A 5,958-nucleotide genomic window follows, 5' to 3' on the forward strand; every position below is an offset into this window, starting at 1 on the left:
TGCCTAATAATTCTGCACTCCCTGCATTTCTATAATAAAATGACAAAAAATAAAATTAAACTAAAACGAGAGCAAAAGTCCCAGTTTTATAAGTGCTCCAGAGCTCCAAAGTGTACAGATTTAAAATGTATAAATTGATTTTCAATCAAAATGAAAACATGTTTTCGTCCAGACTGAAGGCTTTTTCTTTCTCTTATGAGGTGGATCACCAAAACACGCCACCCATCTGCTCCTGGTCTGGCCCTTCCATCAAATTTTAGAAATCTTTCTGGCCCCACAAGCCTAAAAGTTTGCCCAGTCCTGTTTTATAGACATTGTTTATTTTAAATTTCTGAAAATTAATTTGAAGTCTTTTAAGGCTATGCCGACACTTATTTTTCCATTGAGGGAAGCATCGGTAATCTTTTGCACTATATGTAATATGTGCACCAAATGGAAACGTTTCAGGTGCTTTTAGTTTACATCCAGCCCTTTTCAGCTTAATATACAACTTCAAATCAGTCTGTGAGGCATGAACAATTGGTGAATAATACACCCTTACAAGTGCCTCGCAATCTTTGTGCACCGATATTTTCTCTCCACTCAAAATGCTTCGTCCCAGTTTATCCCGACTTTCTATATCCACTCTTTGCCAACAATGTCCACAGGCAATAACAAGAATGTCAGACAATGTTTGTATGTTGGAACTAATTTAATTTGCACTTTATGAAGTAATCTGTTCCCCTTGTTTGACAAAAATGTTTATGGCATACTGTATTTTATTGTCAATTTTCGTTTTTACTATTAGCCATAACTTTTTCATTTTGCTGAATTACTTCTTATTATCAGTGCTTCCCATAAAATGAAATCAGACAGTTTTAGCACAATGCATTTGTCTTATTTTTAAAAAGATTCCCAAACAGCACAATTTTTGTTATTTATGGCACAAACTTACACTTTCAGGATGTAAGCACATGGTCCAGCAGATGGTTTCTTAAATGGAGATATTACTTTGACAAGGAAATGTTAGCACTATCCATCATGTCATCAAATGTTTGGCAGGCTAATTTTTGAATTATTGTGCAAAAAATTTGTTTTCATTAATGCAGTGATAAATGTTGCTCTAAAAGGTGCATTCATTCATTTTCTACAAAACTTTTGCACCAGAGTGACATTCGATTTGGCTCTAATAAGCACAGAAAACCAGCATCTACTAAAGATTTGTTGATGTTTTTCTTTGGTGGTTCTCTGCATAATTTTTGCAGGAGCAATATTTGATATGCGTTATGACGTTTGAACTATTTTTACCCAAATCAACAACTTTAAATGTTTCAAATTTGCCTGAAGAACTCATAAAATGGAGGTTTGGGTGAAACCGGTGTATGATAAACTTGGACACAAGGTGTGAATCCCTTCCAGCAAGTGTGCAAAAGCAATACAATACAAGCAAAAAAAAATGTTTTGTATGAAAAAAATAGCATGGAGATAATACAACAATGAAAGGTTGCACTAACTATTGAATGCTTTTTGAAATACTTGAAAATTTGTTTCTAAAAAAACCTTGAGTCGGAGTTGTATCAGGAACAGGGTTATGGTAACTTTCTCCTTTTGCTGTTTTTGTAAAGTACTCTTTCATAGAGATGGATACTCAAATGGAGCATCAAATTAATCTTCTTCCTTTTGAATCCTCCAATCACACATAAACATCAATGTCAAAGCTATTTTAAAATGAACTTGAAATGGCTTTATTTCTTCAACACAAAAGCTCATTAGAACAAATATTTTATTTAAGCTGAAACAAGGGTTCTTCAAACATAAAAATACATTGGGGCGTTTCACTGAAAAATATGCAGGTTTCATTTTTAGGTGTACAAAAGGAAGCTATGAAGTTATTTTCTTGGAGCATTAAAAAAGTTATCAATAACTCACACATGAGGTTTGAAATAACTGAGTTGTGATTAATTCAAAGCACAGTGGAAATACTTAGCTTTTAATGTGCTATTGGTTTGTCTTTGAAATTGTTGTGCATTATGTTTGTGTTGATGTTTTTGTAGTGTCTTATTAAATTCTATATTTTTGCAATAAAATTTAAAAATATCAAATTGTGTTGTGTTTTTTGTAAAAAAAAAAAGAAAAAAAGAAAAATTAAAACTTTTGTATTTTATTTTATGCCAATAGATAATTGTAAAGTTGTATTAATTTCTAGAATAAAAATGTTTGCCAAATATTTTTGTTACAATACATTTAATTTTTTATGTTTTCAACCAGAAATCTTTAAAGCATTTGCCCAAACTGCTGCCATAACTATTTTCTTTAATGAATCAGTACTTTCCAAACATTAGCATAATAATTTGGTCTGCATGCAACTGAAATGTCCTTTTACACTCCTTTTCTTTAATTCTTTAAACCCAGCATACTTTGTTCAATTTGGAAGAAAATACTGACAAAACTTATGACTTTTATTTTGGTTTCATATGGCTGTTGAATTCACCTCTCATTAAAAGGCAAAGCAATTTTTTTTTTGCAAGCAAAATTTCAAAGGAGAATGACTTACTGTATTTTTTGCACTGTAAGTTGCACTTAAAAGCCTTCAATTTTTCCTTTTTTTTTCAAAAAACAGCAATGCTCCCATCAAAACAATTTTAAGAAGTACGTGCATTCAATCCAAATGTTCAGTAGGGTGTTATTACTGTGAGTTAGAAAAAGTTTTCTTGACTGATAGGCTTATCTCTGACTCTTTTATTACATTTAATACACCTCATAGTTCAATGCTCCTTAGAAATTACAGAAGTAAAAAAAACAGACCATTTATTGTGTGAATGCATTCAATGCATTCACACTTTTGAGATTCTTCATTTCCGTTTTCTTCCGTACGTTTTTTGACACGTAAAAACTCAAGCACACTTTATGCGATTTACACAATCTTGGTATCAAAACGTTCAGCTCGTTAAGGACATTACTGCTTGTATTTTTAGTAGTTGTGCACTTTACAGTTTTTGCGTAGTTACACAATTTGTGCGTTTTTTCAGCCCCATTATAACTAATAGGATTTTTTTACAAATTCCTGCAAATTACACACTTTATGCAATTTAAGCAATTTAAAACATTCTGCATGTCCAGAAATTCATGCTTGTACTTCCATCATTGTTAAAATTCATACAAGTTACACAAAACTACACAATTTAACACAACTTTACACAATTTTACACAAATTTGTGCAAATTTTAAGCAAAGTCAGAATTTTATGCAATTTTACACATCCAGCATGTTCAGGAAATTCATGCTTTTACACATCATTATTACAGTTACACAAGTTACACAAATTTAACACAACTTTACACAACGCGATAATGCATTCACACATGCATTATCGGAGGTAATGCAATTTTTCTAGTTGACATTGTTTTTTACACCTTTTTTGACACCTTTTAATCCAGTGAACCCTACGGTGCTGAAAATATGGTAGATCGAACAGCTCAAATCAAACTTTATTTATGAAGCATTCTTGTATGTAACTCAAGCTGACATACATATAAAAAAATACCTAAAAAGCAAAAATAAAGATCTACACACACATAATAATTAAATGTAACAGATAAACAACGCCTACAACCCCATTTCTCTGACCCTCTCACAGATAACACAATGAATAGGGTAGTATTAAATATGCAAATACTCAGATGTTATGTTCTCAAAAACTTTAGAACAAAATAATCTTTGCAAATTATAATTTTTCAGCTAATTTGCGATCTTTAGATGCTAAATATAGTAGAAAATGTAGAATAAAGTTGGATTCCAAATACAAAACAGAGCATACATGTTGCTGTCTCCGTAAGTATATAAATATTTAAAGTAATGGTTCAGAGATGCTTCTTATTCACAAAGTAAATTTATGGAATGGATTTTGTAAATGAAAAAATTAGACTGAAGTTGAATTTGCTTTAAATATATTTACATTTTTCCATGTTGTTTTGTTGATTCTTCTCCCTTGTTTTAAATAAATGTATAAACGACGGAGCTAAGATATACATTATTTTAATTTTCATACATCCAGTAGAAAGACATACACATAGCAATTATTCCGACATAATATATCAACCTGTGAATTGATGTTCTTGATGGTGAATCAAATCGAATTAACACCTAGGTAATGATTCCTAATAATGAAACATTAAATTATCTTTGAAAAAGTAAAACGACCACTACTGTCTCAAGTGTCAGAATAGAAAAAATGTTTTTAAAAAGTTTGCTAAGAAACTGTGTTAATGCAATTTTGGAGAGATTTTTGACAAATCACAGTGAGTTGCCTTTATGTTGCCTAAACATGTACGTTTGTGGCCAAACAGCTCCTATAGTTCACTTAACCACAATCTGCATCGTCTGGCTTTGACATCTATTTTTGCCAGTTTGCATCTCCAGCATTCTTTATTGTGTGATGAGCTACTTGAGACAGAAGGTTTAATTGTGCAAAGATGCTTCCCAGCAATGCAATTAGACACGGTTTATTGGCTGAGATACCAACTGCCAGGGTAACGAGGGGGCTAGCTATAATTCTTCTCTTTGTCTGAGGAGACTGATGGAGGAGGGATATACATAAACCAGGACAGTTTTTGGTTTATGAAGAAAAGGGAAATGCTGTCCAAGATACTGATCCTAATTAACACTTCCCCTTTATTTTTACTAATTGTTTTTTTTCCTGAAATAGCCAAACCTATTTAGTCAGAGATCCATTTTATGAAATTGAGGAAATGCTGAAAAAATAGAACAATTAGCTGCACAATTCTATCAAATGCACCATGTTTTGAAAAACAGATGATGCAAGCCCTGGAAACAATAATGCGCATCGAATACGCCGATGATGTCAGCACTTAATTTGAAAACGTTGGCGTTGTCTTCATTTGGATTAGGCAATATAAAAATGAGACAAACGGTGCTAAAAGAAAAAGCTGCACCACAAACCCAACAATCAGCTGCTCCTGTTGGGAATTTTCAGTAATTTTATCAACCTTTTTTATATTTGGATTTAATTTGTAAGATAAAAATATATTGATATTATGTTAAATATTTACTTAACCGCTTTTTCATAAAATGTTGCTCCTCAACGTATCCTGGTTTTTGTGATAACCTTGAATCTCATGTGGGGGTGAAATGGGACTGTAGCTGTCCTAGTGCGGTTTATATGTAAATATCAGCACCAGTTCTATTGTGTAGGTGTGTGTAGGTGTGTGTGTGTCAAATCAAACCTTGCTGCTCTCTGGGGGAATCTACCTCCTGCAAGGCTCAAGGTGATTTTCCCACCGTAAAGTGTTTGAAGGAGAAATTAGCCATCACACAATCAGTATGGCTATCAACAAAACCTCTGTATCAGCGACTTGGGGAAAAGTCATGTGTGTGTGTGTGTGTGTGTGTGTGTGAACTGCAGTGGGGCTTTATTCCCTTTGGTGCTGACTGGAATGGTTCTTGAGTGGATTGCTGGTTTTGGAGCTCCGGGCAGCACCGGATCTCCGTGTGCGTTTGTGTATTTGCAGCTCTTCCTGTCAGCTTGTCGTCCTCTCTCTTTCTCTTAAAGCATGTCTGGCTGCGTCTTGCATGACATTTACTTTGTTGCTCTAATGCAGGGGTCTCAAACTCAAATCAGCCGGGGGCCGCTGGAGGCGGAGTCTAGTTGAGGCCGGGCCGCATCAGGATTTTCATAAGAAAATCGCTGAGAAAACATTCCAATGTTCTTAAATATCTTTATTTTTAACACAAAATAATGAATACATAATGAACGACATGTATAGATCTTTGTCCGTGTTGATTTATATATATAAAAAAAATAAGTTTTTAAATAGTTTACATTGAAGATTAAACTTAAGATATATTGTTAGGGGGTTGGATTAAAAAAAGTATTTTAAACTTTTTTCTACTCCATTTCAAACTACATAATAGAGGTGTAATGTATTTATTTATAATTTATATAGAATTTTCTGTTGTTGT

The sequence above is a fragment of the Oryzias melastigma genome, linkage group LG12, assembly GCF_002922805.2.
Source record: "Oryzias melastigma strain HK-1 linkage group LG12, ASM292280v2, whole genome shotgun sequence".
Taxonomy (NCBI): domain Eukaryota; kingdom Metazoa; phylum Chordata; class Actinopteri; order Beloniformes; family Adrianichthyidae; genus Oryzias; species Oryzias melastigma.